General features: G+C 42.4%; 1 protein-coding gene and 1 pseudogene across 3 annotated transcripts in view; one reads left to right on the top strand and one right to left on the bottom strand.

The window, feature by feature from the left end:
- Positions 1–18251, bottom strand: part of TMEM108 (transmembrane protein 108) — a 417094-nt gene that overhangs the window by 34943 nt on the left and 363900 nt on the right. The window lies entirely within an intron of this gene.
- Positions 219–13653, top strand: LOC133073830 (small ribosomal subunit protein uS5-like; annotated as a pseudogene).

Raw genomic sequence — 18251 nt, 5'->3', positions numbered from 1 at the left:
AGAGTGTTTGCCAGGACTTGGGGATTTACAGACAAGTGCCAGCTTTGGCTTGCTGACTCAAGGTGCCTCCTCTTGGGAGGGTTGGATGAGAGCAGGAAGGAAGGAGGACAAAAAGGAGGATTTGTGTTTGGTGGTGCTGGCAAGGCAGCCCGTGGGGGGCTCAATGTGTCCTAGAAGCCATGGTGCTCTGAACCTGTGGCTCCTACAAACCCAATAAAATGACTCCCCAAGAATCTGCAGCCCCACAGCCTGAGGTCTGGTCCAGTGAGCACCTCAGCAACTATAACATGATCTCTCGACTCCAGAGGAGCCCTGGGGAGTTCCGGAACCTGCCTGAAGAGGCTGAGGTACCTGCTTGAGCACAGAGGCATCTGTCTACCCTCAGCTCATGTGTCTGTGCCAAGTCACTTCAGTTGTGTCTGACTCTTTGCAACCCTATGGACTGTAGCCTGCCAGGCTCCCTCTGTCCATGTGATTCTCCAAGCAAGCATACTGGAGTGGGTTGCCATTTCCTCCTCCAGGGGATCTTTCTGACCCAGGGATTGAACCCGTGTCTCCTGTGTGTCCTGCAGCTCAGGAGGGTTCTTTACCATTAGTGGCACCTGGGAAGCCCAGCCCCAGCTCAGAACTCTCCAAAGCCAGGAGGAGAAGAAAAAGAGTCCTGGCCTGATCACATCTGGGAGTCACTTACCTAAAAATGGCATTGGTGCTTTTGACCTGACATCTTCTAGGGCTTGCTGACAGTCTAGTGTCATCTCTCAGCACCTGCTCCTCCTCTGAAAAGAGTTTGCCAAGGAGAGAAGGGAAGAGCGGTAGGGAGAAGGCTGGCAGGGATATAGCAGGGCCAGTGGGAAGGTGCCTGGGGGAGGGGTGGGCAGGCGGGGTGCCAGGGAACTGACTGACGTCAAGATTGGTGTCTGCCCTCGGTGGCACTGGCCGCATGGCTCCTGGGCTTGAGGCTGCTTGGCATTCCAGCCCGGCTCCTGTCGGGCAGGCTGCAGGCTGGTTGGCACTACTCTCTTTGATTGCCAAAGGTTCACCGCCTGTTTCAGTTTGCCTGGAACAAAAAGGCTCAGGCAACACAGCTGTGCATCCTTGTGAAACTGTCTAATTTGCCATTTCAAGGCAGGATACCCACACTCCAAGGTATAATCAGGCTTTGGGCATGAGTTAGATTTCACAATTGAATTCTGAAAGTCAGCTCTCCAGGCTGTGTGTGCTTGGTGATGAAAGCTTCCCTCCTACCTCATCCCTCCTTCTCTCCATCTCCATTTATTGAGCACCTACTATGTGCCAGGCACTAACTCTACTAAGAAATTTTTATGTCATCTTACTCAATCTTCGCAAAACCCTCTGAGATAAGAAAGAACAAGTCTCAACCCATGTTCTACATAATGATAAGGGTACTCACCCTTCACCTCTTTATTATTCTCTTTTGGAATAAAGGTCTGTGGATATAGGTAACTAAATAATTCAACATGGACTTGGATGTAGTTTTTTGGAGGAAAAAATAATAAAAACATCTGGTCTACATTGAGCCGAGTGTTCTGATGAGAATACAGAACAAACAGGGAACAACAGAAGGTAGGCTGTAAGGCAGGACTATTTTGGATGGAGCACATTTTACGTGCTGTGGCACGCAGGGAACCCACAAAAGCTGGAGGAACCCAGGAAGGTTTCCTGGAGGAAAATCCACAGCCTCTTACTATCATTCCACCATCTACCCATTTCTTCATTCACATGTTCAACAAAAATCTACTGAGGGCTGAGTGTGGCTTTTGCTTCTTGGATAAACTGGCATCCTGATCTCAGCCATGGAGGTGGTTGCCATTACCTCATTCCCCATCATGACTAATAAAATGCATCTTGGCAGAGAAAATTCTTACAGTTTCTGAAAAGGTTAGTTTATTTATGGGTAGGAAACGCTTTATAGTGTGCTAATGTCCACTATTATGCATATGTATGTATGGACATACATGTATTAGGTATGTTCACTCTAATGTAAGACACATATTTATTAAGCATTATTATATTTGTACTTCACTCCTGCAAACTGATACATACTCATAAAACCTTTTGTGAGGTAGGTATCATTTCCTAAAACTGAGGTTCACAGAGATTAAAGGATTTACTCAGGGTCACAGAATTCAAGGGGGACCCATGATATGCACATATATTTCTGTTTTTCCCTACCTTCCTTCTTCTTTTCTATTTTCAGTGGACATTGTCAGCTGCAAAAGCCCTTTAGTGATAACACTTGATTACTCCCAGCGAGCTCACCATCTGGCAAAGGACTCCTAACTTCACCAGGTCTTAGAGAAGATAAGTGGGTGACTACGCAGAATCAGACTCTCAAAGGCTGTTCCACTTGGTACAGCTCTACTCCAGGCACACTCCAAACTCTGCCTCTGACCTGAACCCAAGAATATAAGATCAGGATCAAAACTGAGGCACATCTCTGAAAGGCTCTGATCCCCAGGGCAAGTCTAGGGCTGCCATTTTTGTAGGCACCCTGCTTAGAAGTAGAAAGGTAGCTGCATCTCTCTCCTAGGCAGGGAGAATGGGAGACAGTTTCTTTTCTTTCTTTTTAAGAAATATTTATTTATTTGGCTGCATCAGGTCTTAGTTGCAGAACCCAAGATCTTCATTGCATCATGCGGGATCTTTCATTACAGCGTATGAACTCTCTAGTTGTGCCTGGGATCAGTAGTTGCAGCTCTCGGGCTTTGTTGCTCTGTGGCATGTAGGATCTTAGCTCCTTGACTAGGAACTCAGGTTCAATTCATAGGCAGGGATTGAACTGACTAGGTGGATTCTTAACCAATGGACCACCAAGGAAGTCCTGAGATGTTTTCTTGTCACTGAAATGTCATTAGCTGTTCTTCCCACACTCCAGACATGGCAGTCAACATTTAAGGTACCCAAGGCACACAGGTAAATGTGGCCTCCAAATGTGGTCCAGATTTCTTGTAGAATCTAGAACACAGTGTTTAAATACTACATATCAAGGAAAAGCACACTTTGTAATAAAGGGTGTTCAACTTCTGTTTTTCATCTCTCTTTCCTCTTTCCTGGAGAGGTATAGAGAGAACATAGATACTGGAACCAGAAAGAAAGTGAAGTCATTCAGTCGTGTCCGACTCTTTGCAACCCCATGGATTGTAGCCTACTAGGTTCCTCTGTCCATGGGATTTTCCAGGCAAGAATACTGGAGTGGGTTGCCATTTCCTTCTCCAGGGGATCTTCCTGACCCAGGAACTGACCCCAGGTCTCCTGCATTGCAGACAGAGTTACCATCTGAGTTACCAGGGAAGTCAGGAACAAGAGAGAACTAGGTGTAAATTCACTCACTAATTGCATGGCCTTGCATGAATTTCCCACAAAAACTGGCTACGTTGGGATTCTATTCTGTGATTTCCATTCACCCATGATGCTCTCTTGTTGGTTCTTTGGATTTTTCACTGAATCAGTGTAGTGAACACTGTGGTGCACTACAGATTCCTCCTTCTGCCTCCCGGCAAGGAGGTCTTCATGCTATTACTGCTAGAAGTGTTGGCAGCTGAAGATATACAGCCAAGTTTCTCTTCAGGAACTGCTCTCAGATTAAGGTGACATCTCCTTTCTGTGAAATCTGCATCCAGCGGCTGGTTCATGTGGGGTTACAAGGACTGGTCTCCTACCTCAATTTGGGAGGACCACCCCAGCCCACGAGGTCTCCATAGGGTCTTTCTGAGGCCTCACAGCTCAGCTTCTTCCCATACCCTTTCTCTCCTGGAAGTGTTGTATGCAAATCTGTAGCCCACGATCTACTTCCCGGGATTGAGGTCTGCAGTAAACAGCACCCAGTCAGTGCTGATGAGGATTCTTCCTTCTTATCATTCCTTTCCTGTGTCTTACTGCACCACATTCTTTCCATTTCACCTAACATCGCTTTAGATTCACCAACTCTGGGTAGCCTCTCTCAGTGTAACCCTTCCTGGTTCCAGTCATTGAAACTGTGAATGCCTCTATACATAACAGTACGTAAGACCTTTATTCTTGTCTTTGTGTATTTTCTCACATCTTTCTATTAGCCTGGAAGTAGCTTGAGAATAGATAATTTCAAATTTAATTTTAAAATATCCCCTTTCACCCACTCACAGTGGTGGTCTGAGGTTACCTGATCCTGTTGGTTGAATGTCTGACAAAACCATCCTCTCCATCTCATTAAGTCATTCAGCACACATTTACTGGGTGTTCTATCTGAGCTAACTGTGGTCTTTGCTTCAGTTCAGTTCAGTTCAGTCGCTCAGTCGTGTCCAACTCTTTGCGACCCCATGAATCACAGCACACCAGGCCTCCCTGTCCATCACCAACTCCCGGAGTTTACTCAAACCCATGTCCACTGAGTCGGTGATGCCATCCAACAGTCTCATCCTCTGTCATCCCCTTCTCCTCCTGCCCCCAGTCCCTCCCAGCATCAGGGTCTTTTCCAATGAGCCAACTCTTCGCATGAGGTGGCCAAAGTATTGGAGTTTCAGCTTCAACATCAGTCCTTCCAATGAACACCCAGGACTGATCTCCTTTAGGATGGACTGGTTGGATATTCTTGCAGTCCAAGGGACTCTCAAGGGTCTTTGCTTGGGAACCCATAAAGACAGTGATTTCTCCCTACCCTCCAGGGAGTTGTGGTTGAGCATGAGAGCCTTGTGGAAATGTGGCTGACCCTGAAGCCAGATGCCAAGCTCCAGCCCCCTTGCCCCCAATTTCTGGCTCAGGGGCCCTGGGCAAGTTACCTAAAGCCCTCTGGGCCTTAGTTTCCTCACCTGTAAAATGAGATTAATAACACTGTTTACCCTCTATGGTTACTGTGAGGGGCTAGAGTTAATATACAAGGTTAAATATATATTAAATGAGTTAAAGGGTTTACAACACTCTCTGGTACACAGTGAGCATGACCTCAGGCTGTCCCATCCAGTGTGGTAGCCACTGACCACGTGTGGCCATGGAGCACTCCACAGGTGGTTAGTTCAGACTGAAATGTGTTCTAGGTGTAAAATACATACCTAACTTTGAAGACTTAGTACAAAAAATATAGAATATCTGATTAATATTTATTTTGGTATTGATTACATGTTGAAGTGATAACATTTTGGATATATTTGATTATTAATAAAATGTATTGTTAAAATTAATTGTATCATGTTTACTAATGTATTACTAGCTACTATAAAATTTAAAATTATATACATAGGTCACATTTCTATGAGACAGTACTGATCTAAGTCCTTCCTATAAAAGTAACAATGAAAGCAGAATATAACAGATACCATAATAGAGGTATATGTACCGTGAGAAGAGCTGCTCTGAGTGTGGATCACAAGCAGCATCAGCATCACCTGGGAACTTCCTAGAAATAGACACTCTTGGATCCCCATTTCAAACCTACTGAATCAGGAACTCAGGGAACAGGCTAGGCAATGTGTGTGTGTGTGTGTGTGTGTGTGTTTTAAAAAACCTCCAGGTGATTCTAATCTCACCAAATTTTGAAAGGTACTGTGCAAAGGGAGTGCAGAGGAATCAGTGACCTGTTCTATTGGAGGAGGAGACTATGTCATCCACAGGATAATAATGGAGAAAATGTAGTTGCAGAGGCCACAAAGAAAATGGTCCAGGCAGTTAGTAAATTCGAAATAAAAATAGTCAGGTGAGCTACAGCAATGCTCCATCCTTGCTCTGCCTGGCTCCTTCAGATGCTGCATTTTCTGCAAACGATGCCCTCTGGCTCTGGCTAGGTTTCTTGGTCTCTGTACCTTTTTAACCTAAAGTGAGCCAAGAACAAATGGAATCTGAGCTGTCTGCCAGCAGTGAACTTAATTTGCATTTGTAAAGCCCAACCTCAGAAAGGTGTGGTTATTATTCCGTGGGTTGTGGATGTGGTGCCAACTGGGCAGCTCAGGTCCTGAAACAGACTGCAAGAGAGAAGCAGCAACTGCTGAGCCAGCCCGTGACAAGAGGGTCAGCTTGTAAGTACAGTCCTTTCTGAGAGCACTGTGAGTCAGTGGAGGATTACAGGCTGGTGGTGGTGGGGATGCAGGGATCCTCCTCCATTAGGAAAAGACTCTACACTTAACTCCGTGATTTTACCCTTTGGATTTGTGGTCTTCATTTTCTCCTGTGCTCTTACCAGATTCATGCCTTTCAACGGATAAAGTCCACATTCTGCCCTTAGTCTTCAGTGGGGTCGTACAGAAGGATGCCAGTCCAGAGGCCATGCATGTGGTGTGGGTGGTTCATGGTGGTTTCTACCCACAAGGTGAATGTGCCAAGCCCATGCCACATTTCTTCCTAGGGAAGTGGTATGAGACAGCTGGGAAGAAGGGGCTCCATGGGGCAGTGTCACAATGGAGGAGGCTGCAGGTACATAACCAACACAGCTTTATATGGAAGCCTGTCTCTGCTCTCCCATCATTTTATTTACAGAGTGTGTACGCATGCACATATATTTACATTTCTCTAGGAGAAGAACTGCTGGGACATACAGTAAGTATATATTTAACTTTGTTAAAAACTGCCAAACTGTTTTCCAAAGTGGTTTGTCATTTTATATTTTTGTTTTAAAATTTAATTATGTTGGTGGACAGACTGTTTAGATAATGAAGTACATTGGCATGATCCCAAAGTCAAAATTCAGGTAATCGGTACAGTGAAAAGCCTATCTCCCAGCTTCAACACACCTCAAAGTGAGTGGTACTACCAATTCACTATGGATCTTTCAAGAGATGATTGAAACATTTATAAGCAAACACTTAACCACAGTTTCCTTCTTCACACTTTACACTGATGGGTGTGTAATGAATACACTTTGCTTTTCTCACTTAATATTAATAATATATCTTGGATACTGTTAGAGAACCATCTTCCACAGTGTCTTTTGAGGAACTCTATACCCATAAGGTCCTTTGTAAGAAAAGGGTTCCCAAATTAACTTGGGAAAATGCTGTATACTTCAGCTATCTCTCAGAAATTCACAGTGCATGTTAGCTTATTAAAGGCTCTAAGAAATCCTCTGATTAAAAAGCAAAGTTTCTTATCCATTCATCTGCTGATGGGCATCTAGGTTGCTTCCATGTCCTGGCTATTATAAACAGTGCTGCGATGAACATTGGGGGTGCACGTGTCTCTTTCAGATCTGGTTTCCTCGGTGTGTATGCCCAGAAGTGGAATTGCTGGGTCATATGGCAGTTCTATTTCCAGTTTTTTAAGATATCTCCACACTGCTTTCCATAGTGGCTGTACTAGTTTGCATTCCCACCAACAGTGTAAGAGGGTTCCCTTTTCTCCACACCCTCTCCAGCATTTATTGCTTGTAGACTTTTGGATAGCAGCCACCATGGAATATTACTCAGCCGTTGAAAAGAATTCATTTGAATCAGTTCTAATGAGATGGATGAAACTGGAGCCCATTATACAGAGTGAAGTAAGCCAGAAAGATAAAGAACATTACAGCATACTAACACATATATATGGAATTTAGAAAGATGGTAACGATAACCCTATATGCAAAACAGAAAAAGAGACACAGAAGTACAGAACAGACTTTTGAACTCTGTGGGAGAAGGTGAGGGTGGGATATTTCAAAAGAACAGCATGTATATTATCTATGGTGAAACAGATCACCAGCCCAGGTGGGATGCATGAGACAAGTGCTCGGGCCTGGTGCACTGGGAAGACCCAGAGGAATCGGGTGGAGAGGGAGGTGGGAGGGGGGATCGGGATGGGGAATACATGTAAATCTATGGCTGATTCATATCAATGTATGACAAAACCCACTGAAAAAAATAAATAAATAAAACTAAAAAAAAAAAAAAAAAAAGCAAAGTTTCCAAAATTATTTGACCCAAGAAGCTTTTTCTTTCCAGAAATACCTCTTTAACATTTTTGCACGACCAGACTTCTGTAGACTACTCTTGGGGAAGAACTTGTCTACACCAACTAGTAAACATTTTGGGCTATGTGGACCCCCAATCTTGCCATCACTGTGTAAAAACAGACACGCTGTAAATCCATGGCTGATTCATGTCAATGTATGGCAATAACCACTACAATATTGTAAAGTAATGAGCCTCCAACTAATAAAAATAAATGGAAAAAAAAAAAAACAACAAAACAGACACACACAAGATGTAAATGAATGCATGCTGCTGTGATTCAATAAAACTTTATTTACAAGAAGAGGCAGAAGACTGTAGTTTGCCAACTCCTGCTCTAGAGTAGGGTAGGATTTGAGATGGAAAAGTTTCCAGTTAACTTTCTTTTTTTTTTTTTCGGCCTCACTGCACAACTTGTGGGATCTTGGTTCCCCAATTGAACCCAGGCCCTCAGCAGTGAAAGAGTCGAGTCCTAACCACTGGACCGCCAGGGAATTTCCCCAGTTAATTTTTTTAAAACAGTAATGAATTAGTTATTTTTGGCTGTACTGAGTCTTTACTGCTGCATGTGGGCTCTCTTTGGCTGTGGTGAGCAGGGACTACTCTGCATTGCTGTGCGTGGGCTTCTCATGCAGTGGCTTCTCTTGTTGTAGAGCACAGGCTCTAGAGAGTGGGCTCAACAGTCGTGGTGCATGGGCTTAGTTGCTCATGCAGGACATGAAATCTTCTCAGGCCAGGGATTGAACTCATGTCCCCTGCATTGGCAGGTAAATTCTTAATCACTGGATCACCAGGGAAGTACCTCAGTTAAATTTTTAGTGTTTCTTCAAGGCCTCCTGTCTGTGCTGCTTTCTTCACACATGTCCTGTTCCCTTCCCCACTTCAACTAATCCGCAACTTCAAGGCTTAGAAGATGGGCGAGAAGGAAGGAGAATAGTGGACAAAAGCAAAGAAAAAATGACAGGGTTGTGGGGGGTGAGGGACATGGTGGAGGGATAAGGGAAAGGTGAGGAGGGGAACTGTAGAGAAGGCATCCACAGAAAACAAATCCTCAGCTAAGGGACAAATGAACAGCTGCCCAACCTTAAACCCCATCCCTTTCCACTTCTCCCCTCTCCTGTCCACCCTCCTCGAAGCCAAAATGTCTACTGGGAGCACTGGGAAACAGGCATCTATGCCTCACATTCTCATGATCCACTGATTAAACAAGTGTCCAGTGACTGAACAGAGGCTTCTGAATTCTGGGCTCCAGCAGCTCCATCTGTAAGACCATAGAATCCCTAAGACTCCTTTACAGATTCCTCATTCTAGGATTCCATGAAATCTTTGTTGTTCACACTCAAACCATGTGAGGTTGCATCAGCTTGTGGCCAGATTCTGGGAGTGAATTTTATAACTTACCCTGTGCTAACAACCAGGCAATAGGTAGAATACTTACCTAAGGAAATTCAAGCTCTTCTCTTTTAAGTACATTTCATCAAACATTAGAAACAACATACTATTGTTTTATGTCCCAGTAAGAAAGAAAACATACTGCCAATTACACCATAACACAATGCTTTCCTACATTTACAATTTTTATTCTATGCTACTGAGAGAGCTCCTTTAGACTTATCTAGACACTTTCATCATGCATCCCTTCACTTATATCATGTGGTACATAATTGCCAATCCTTTTGCAAACATTTCAGCAACAAAACACAACCCAGTTTCAACTGTTTTATGAGGGTCTTCTTTCCTTTACTCCCATTTAGAACTTGACCGTTGCTCTGGTATATGGAATGGAGACCATTCTTACATGATGAACACTTGTTTCACAAATATCAAATTTCTGCTCTGCTTCTATGCCCTCTGCACACAACACAACCTTTGGAGGTTGAGCCACAATAAATCTTTTTGAAGAATTTAAGATAGCAATTAAAGATGCTCAATACCAATGAAGCATATGCCTCAAATAGAGAGGCGATGAGGTAAATAACTACAGCTGACACTCACCACTTGGGCTGTGATCACTATCTGACTGACAGTGACCTTAAGATGCATCTCGGTCTCAGAGACATTAAAAAGAACAGAAGCTTCTCTAACAACATAAACCTAGAGAAAGGTGTGTGCTTAAACAAAGTCCTACTTTCCTACTGTAGGAGGTAAAGAAAAAACAAAGTGCCTTGAAGCAGCATGTTGTAGCATCTTTCTTCTTTGCAACCATTTCCAAATGCTACGCAGGGATATTCAGATATTTCAGCTGAATATCTGTCATGAAAGTCACCCGGATCGAAACAGGTCTAACCATGGAGTTCTTGATATGACCCACAAAAAGTATATCTTCACACTTGTCCTCCCTCCCATGGCTCAAAAAAAAAAAAAAAAATCTTTGGTTTATTTAATGAATTATGCATAAGAGTGTGAAATGCTGATCGTTTTAAAGGGAGAAAATCAGAATTAAACTAGTTTTTTTCCCCAAGCATGTGCTTAGCACATATGCCAAAGAAATGTGTAAAGGAAAAAGCCAAATTAGAAATTTATATCTGTGTAAAAAATGGTTATATGACATTTAAAGTAAGATCTGACAACTATAGCTACAGTCAAGGAGGCTGCTTGGCTCTTTTAAGCCCCTCTCCCAGCTGGGCCTGCCAGGCTCTGTTGGCGGGGTGGGGGTGCAGGGATCTTGGGAGGTGTGGTTACGTGTTGGCATGACAAGGAAAGCACACGCATACCGTGGGCTTCTCTTGGTTATGGATCTTGTGTCTCTGTCCTGTCCGAGGTTCAGACTCTGGTCTCTCTAACCTTGATCCCCTATTCTCTCCACCTTATGCTCTTTCACAAAAGTGCTGCTAGGATCACTATCAAACCCCTGATATTTCTATTCTGTACAACTCGTTTGTAGTAAACAAGCTTCCTGGCCATGCTCCCCTGAAGATGAGGCTGAGTGACATGATGTTATGGGTACCAGCTCACCCTCTGTGCTCCTTTAGCGTGGTGAGTCTGTCAGACGCCTGACCAGGTTTCTTGGGTGCCTCCATGTGAGTCAGCCTCCAGATGTGTCCACAGCTCAGACCCTCACTCAGACACACCCCTGACTGGTGCCTGCCAGCCTCCCGCCATAGACGTGGAGGTCCAAAATAACAAAACTGTTTCTGATATATGCCTTTCATGCTTTCAAAAAGGATTCAAGGTGGTTTACAATGGGATGGGCACAAATATAAGCTTTGTAACATAAAAACTGAGATCAAAACGTTACAGAAGACTAAAATGAGCTGAAACAGAGGGTGGAAGCAAAGACAACAGGGAGAAGCAAGAGTCGCCTGTGAAATGCCCTGCTGCTCGCCCTGCCTCCTGTGGCCTCATGGCTAAGCCGCCTTAAAGGACACAAGCACACTGGCGTTTCTCCAGAATGTGGAGGAGCCAAATCTGGCAGAAACCACGTGCCTGCCCGATGCTTGTGAAGGAAAGTTTGGCAAGGGGGCTGTATGATTAAAATGGGTAATAGGCAGGACACAATTCTATTCTTTTTTCTGACAGGGAGAACCAGAACACAGCAACTGGGTAGCAGTGAGGTTTTGGCTCTTAAATTGCCTCCATGTATGTGAGAGGTGATTATTTCTTCTCACTGCACCACCTTTCTCCCAGTTCACATCTCACATCTAGTACTTCTCTGCCAATCTAGGAGCAGGGGGGCAGTAGAGTTGGGGTGACCCCACATGCACACTCTGAGTTAGATTAAAGGCCTGATTTATTGTCAGAGATGAGGAGACGGCACAGGGCAGAAGCAGATCAGCAGTCCTTGGCAAAGGAGTCCTGGCTTTCGGTTCCCTGATGGATAGGATCTTTAGGGTGTCTGAAGTTTTGCAAGTTCTTGCTGTCACTCCCCTGGTAGGCTTGGGTCTTGCACCTTCATTCTTGCATGCAAGACTAACAATATATGTAGTTCTGTTTAAGGAATTGTTACAAAAACAGGCTTTTCTAAGTCTTGAGCCACAATCAGCATCAGATTGTTTCCCATAACTTTAATTTCACAGAGGTGGGTGGTAAAGGAAGCATTATCAGTACCCTCATATCCCTTGAACAACATCTTTTGTCTCCAGCCTCTGGTATTTTAGAAAGAGGTTCTCCCCATCCCCATCCCAGCATGTCATTTGCTGCTCAAAAATCTAGCTGGCTTCCTTCAGATTAAGGAGGAATTTCAAGATCAAGTCACACAGGTGGTACATGGCAGGACTGAAACTTGAATTTAGGTTTTCTACCTCTGTTCAGAGTGATGACTTCCCACCACATGAGGATGCATGGCAGCACCTAAAATTCCTAAGCTTACTAAAGCTGCTATGCTCTGTTTATGTTTAGTTACCATTTCTGTTAGGTCAATATGAATATCAAGTTGTAAATAAAATGCTCAAAATAGTCACTGGATCATCCATGATGAAATCTCGTTAAAGCATAAGGAGGAGATAACACTAGCTTTTAAGATGACACCAACTCTGTATTATAGGATATTTTGGGGGTGCCTCTAATAAGTTGTTCTCAACCTTAGCTTCTCACTGGAACCAATGGGATTTTAAGACACTCCCTGGGTGAATCTAATGTGAAGCCAAGACTGAGAATCACTGATGTAATAAAAGCTGCACACTAAGTCTCCCGCCCCTGGTCTCCATAGCCCATCTTGCTCAATGGAACCTGAGAGGAGCTGAGGGGACAGAAACAATGAGGTCTTTGAAATCAGGTAGATCCTCTTTCACATCCAGGTGTCTTAGGAAAGTGCTTTTAGTTGTGTAATCGTGGGCAATTGATCACTCTAAGCCCCATTTCCTCCATATGTAAAATAGAGACTTAAGAAGTTTGGTGAGGCTTCTTCGTAAAAACACCAAGTGAAGGCTGACGCCGGTGCTGTGGGAGGGCCCGGAGGCCCCGGGGGCCCTGGAATAGGAGGCTGTGGTGGCTTCCGTGGAGACTTTGGCAGTGGTGTCCAGGGCCAGGGTTGCGGCCAGGGTCAGGGCTGGGGTAAACACCATTGCGCTCTTGGAGGTAAGGCCAAGGACAAGGAGTGGCTCCCCAGTACCAAGCGGGGCCCTCTGGTCAAGGACATGAAGATCAGGTCCCTGGAGGAGACCTACCTCTTCTGTCTGCCCATCAGGGAATCTGAGGGCATTGTCTTTTTCCCGGGGACATCCCTCAAGGACGAGGTTATGAAGACTATGCCCATGCAAAAGCAGATCCGTGCTGGCCAGTGGACCAGGTTCAAGGCATTTGTTGCCACTGGGGATTACAACAGACATGTCAGTTTGGGTGTCAGGTGCTCTAAGAAGGTAGCCACTGCTCTCCCGGTCACAGGGGCCATCATCCTGGCCAAGCTCTCCATTGTCCCATGTGACAAGGCTACTGGAGAAACAAGATCAGCAAGCCCCACACCATCTCTTGCAAGGTGACTGGCCGCTGTGGCTCAGTGCTGGTGCGCCTCATCCCTGCCCTCAGGGGCACTGGCATCGTCTTGGCCCCTGTGCCCAAGAAGCTCCTGATGATGGCTGGCACCAATGACTGCTACACCTCTGCCAGGGGCTGTACCGCCACCCTGGGCAACTCCGCCAAGGCCACTTTTGATGCCATTTCCAAGACCTACAGTTATCTCACTCCTGATCTCTGGAAAGACACAGTGTCCCCCAAGTCTCTGTATCAGGAGTTCACTGACCATCTTGTAAGGACCCACACCAGTCTCCATGCAAGCACCCAGGCTCCAGCGGTAGCTACCACATAATTTTATATGAGGAAAAAAAGTGAATGAAACTGGTTAAAAAAAAAAACGTTTGGTGAGATAATATATGAGAGGGCTTCTCACAGTGTCTGGTACAGTCACTATGGCTGCTATTATCATAATATTAAGTCAGAAAGTTTCTTTTTCCTTCCTAAAGTGTCATAGTCTCTAACCATTGATCAGCCTTCCAAAGGGTTCAGAATAAAACAGCAAGTGAGAACATGGGATGTCCAGAAAAAGCCCACATGCTGGATGCTCAGTAGCTTCTATGGCCTTGACTTTCTTTAATAGCACACAAAGGTGGGATGAAGTCATCAAGGGAAGGGCAAGTTGCTGGGGGAGCTAGGAGCCAGTGGGAGAATATCCCCTGGAGACCATGCTTTCTTACAAGCATGTTGAGTTTGAAATAAGCAAGACCCTCTGGGTGACTCAAAATCAGCCCCTCCCCACCATAGACAAATGTGAAGTAGTGCTGTAAACTAAGGCTGATGTGCAAGCCATTTGTCAGGGCTTTGAGAAAAGGAGCACTGGAAGGAAATGTTGTCCTCCAGATGTTCAGCCTTTTAGGCAAGAGAGGTCCGTCCTGGACCACAGTGATGCTGGTGGCTTTTCTTACTGCTGTCCCTTTCACCTACACTCCCCACCTTGATAAAACCTACTGTCATTATAGCTGCTCTACATTTCTTTCTACCTGATTTGGGAAATATCACAACAACAAAGTCCTTTGCAATCTCATTTTTGGACTATTTGATATTTTCTTCCATTTGTTTTATAATTTTGTTGTGTGCCACTCAGCTCTCCTTTTCAAGACTGAGGCTGTCTTCCCCCAGAAAGGAGTGTTGGTTGCTCACAGCAGAATCCCTTCCCTAGAATTTCCTGGCCAAAGGAAGGCACCAAAAGCTATATGATTCTATTTGTATACAATAACACACATTTCATTTTATTTTTTAAACTGAAGTATAGTTGATTTACAATGTAACCACTGGTTTGTTTCCTATGTGAATCTGTTTGTTTTGCATACACATTAATTTGTATTTTTTTTTTTAGATTCCACATATAAGTGATATCATACAGTATTTGTCTTTCTTTGTCTGACTTATTTCACTAAGCATAATATTCTCTAGGCCAACCCACTTTATTGAAAATGGCAGAACTCCATTTTTTAATGATTGAGTAATGTTCCATTACATGTGTGTTTATGTATGTAAGTGTATATATCTCTGTCTTTCATATCTTTCTTATTCATTCATCTGTTGATGGACATTTGGGCTGCTTCCATATCTTGACTATTGTAAATAATGCTGCTACGAACATTGAGGTGCATGTATCTTTTCAAATTAATGTTTTTGTTTTCTTTGGATATATACCCAGGAGTGGAATTGTTGAACCACATGGCAGTTTTATTTATAGTGTTTTGAAGAAAGCTTCTGTACAGTTTTCCACTGTGGCTGTACCAATTTCTCCACCAACAGCCTACAAAGATTCTCTTTTCTTCACATCCTCTCCTTGTTTGTAATTTGTAGACTTTTTGATAATAGCCATTCTCATAGGTGTGAGGTGCTATCTTGTTGTTTTGATTTACTTTTCTCAACAATTAGCAATACTGAGCATCTTTTCATGGGTTTGTAACCAACTGTATGTCTTATTTGAAAAATGTCTATTCTGTCCATTTTTTGATTGAGTTGTTTGTTCTTTTGATATTGAGTAGTAATGACTGTTTCCATATTTTGGATATTAATTCCTTGTTGGCCATATCATTTATTCCCATTCTGTAGGTTGTCTTTTTGTTTTGCTGACAGTTTCCTTTGCTGTGCAAACACTCAAGTTTAATTAGCCTCCATTTGTTTATTTTTGCTTTTATTTCTTTTGCCTTAAGACAGTAAAAATATTGCTATGATTTATGTCAACGAGTATTCTGCCTATGCTCTCTCATAGGAAGGAGTTTAATGGTTTCAGGTCTCACACCAAGGTCTTTAATCAATTTTGAGTTTATTTTTGTATATGGTATGAAGTAAGTTCTAATCTCACTGCTTTACATTTAACTGTTCAGTTTTCCCAGTGCTATTTGTTGAAAAGACTATCTTTTCTTCATTGTATATTCTTGCCTCCACTGTTGTAGATTAATTGAACATATGTATGTGCGGTTATTTCTGGGCTCTCTATTTCATTCCATTGGTCTATGTATTTGTGCCAGTACTATGCTATTTTTATTACTGTAGCCTTGTAGTATAGTCTGAGGTCTGGGTGGGTGATATCTTCAGGTTTTTTCTTTTTATTTAAGACTGCTTTGTCAGTTTGGGGTCTTCTGTTGTTCCACATGAATTTTAGGATTATTTTCTAGTTCTGTGAAAAATGTCATGGGTATTTTGGTAGGGATTGCATTGAATCTCTAGATTGCCTTGGGTAGTATGGTCATTTTAACAGTATTATTTCTTCCAATCCAAGAGTATGGGGTATCTTTCCATTTCTTTGTATCATCTTCAGTTTCCTTCAACAATGTTTTATAGTTTTCGGAGTATAGATCTTTCACCTCCTTGGTTAAGTTTATTCCTAGGTATTTTATTCCTGTTGATATGATTTTAAACAGGATTTTTAAAAAAAATCCCCTACTGATAGTTCATTATTAGTGTAGAGAAATGTAATGGATTTTTCTAATCTTGTATCCTGCTATCTTGATGAATTCACTTATTCTAATAATTTTTGTGTGGAGACTTTAGGGTTTTCTATATCGAGTGCCATGTCATCTGCAAACAGTGATAGTTTTACTTCTTCCCTTCCAATGTGGATGACTTTTATTTCTGTTTCTTATATAACTGCTGTGACTAGGACTTCCAATATTATGTTAAATACAGGTAGCAAGAGTAGAGATCCTTATCTTGTTTTTGGATTTTGAGTAAAAGCTGTCAGCTTTTCACCATTGAGTATGATGTTGGCTGTAGGTTTGTCATAAATGGCCTTTATTATGTTAAGACGTGTTCCCTCTACACCCACTTTGATGAGGGTTTTTTTTTTTATCATGAATGGATGTTGAATTTTGTGAAATGCTTTTTCTGTGACTATTGAGATGATCATGTAATTTTTAATCCTTCCTTTTATTAATGTAGTAATTGATTGCTTTGCAAATGTTGAGACATCCTTGTGCCCTTGGAATAAATCCTACTTGGATCATGGTATATGATTCTTTTTATATATTGCTGGATTTAGTTTGCTAATATTTTGTTGAGAATTTTTGCATTTATATTCATCATAGATATTGGCCTACAATTGTATTGTCCTTGTAGTGTTTGTCTGGTTTTGGTATCAGGGAAATGGTGGCTTCATAGAATGAATTTGGAAGTATCCTATCTTCTTCAATTTTAAATAGTTTGAGCAAGATAAGTATTAGTTCTTCTTTACACGCTTGGTAGGATTCCCCTATGAAATCATCTGATCCTGGACTTTTGTTTTCTGGAATCTTTTTAAAAAAATAACAAATTCAATTTCACTACTTGTGATTGGTCTGCTCAAATTATCTATTTCTTCTTGATTACATCTTGGCAGGCTGTATGTTTCTAAAAATCTGTTCATTTCTTCTAGGTTGTCCAATTTGTTGGCATACAACTGTTCATAGTATTTTTCTATGATTTATTTTTTTTGTATTGCTGTGGCATAAGTTATTATTTCTCCTCTTTCATTTCTTTTTTTTTTTTCTTTTTTTAAAATTATTATTATTATTTTTTTCCCAGTGGGTTTTGTCATACATTGATATGAATCAGCCATAGATTTACATGTATTCCCAATCCCGATCCCCCCTCCCACCTCCCTCTCCACCCGATTCCTCTGGGTCTTCCCAGTGCACCAGGCCGGAGCACTTGTCTCGTGCATCCCACCTGGGCTGGTGATCTGTTTCACCATAGATAGTATACATGCTGTTCTTTTGAAATATCCCACCCTCACATTCTCCTACAAAGTTCAAAAGTCTGTTCTGTATTTCTGTGTCTCTTTTTCTGTTCTGCATATAGGGTTATCGTTATCACCTTTCTAAATTCCATATACATGTGTCAGTATGCTGTAATGTTCTTTATCTTTCTGGCTTACTTCACTCTTTTGTTTATTTTAGCCCTCTCTCTATTCTCCTTGGTGAGCCTGGCTAAAAGTTTACCAGTTTCATACTTTTTAAAAAACAAAACAAAACTCAGTTCTTGGTTTCCTTTGTCTTTTCTATATAATTTTATTTGTATTTTATTTATTTCCTCTCAGATCTTTATTTTCTTTCTTTGGCCAATTTTGAGCTTTGTTCATTTTCCTAATTCCTTTAGGTGGTAGACTAGGTTGTTTATTTGAGACTTTTCTTGTTTTCTAAGGAAGGCCTGTATTGCTATAAACTTCTCTCTTGGAACTCTTTTGCTGCATCCCATTGATTTTGAAGTGCTGTGTTTCCATTTTCACTTGCCTTAAATTGTTTTCTAATTCCCCCTTTGATTTCTTCATCAACTCACTGGTTTTTCAAGTAGTATATGGTTTAGTTATCACGTTTTGTCATTTTCCCATTTTTCTTTCTGTAGTTGATTTCTAGTTTCATACCACTGTAGTTGGAAAAAATGCTTGATATAACCTCTATA

The sequence above is a fragment of the Dama dama genome, chromosome 19 (assembly GCF_033118175.1).
Source record: "Dama dama isolate Ldn47 chromosome 19, ASM3311817v1, whole genome shotgun sequence".
Taxonomy (NCBI): domain Eukaryota; kingdom Metazoa; phylum Chordata; class Mammalia; order Artiodactyla; family Cervidae; genus Dama; species Dama dama.
This window is presented reverse-complemented; position numbering and strand designations above follow the sequence as displayed.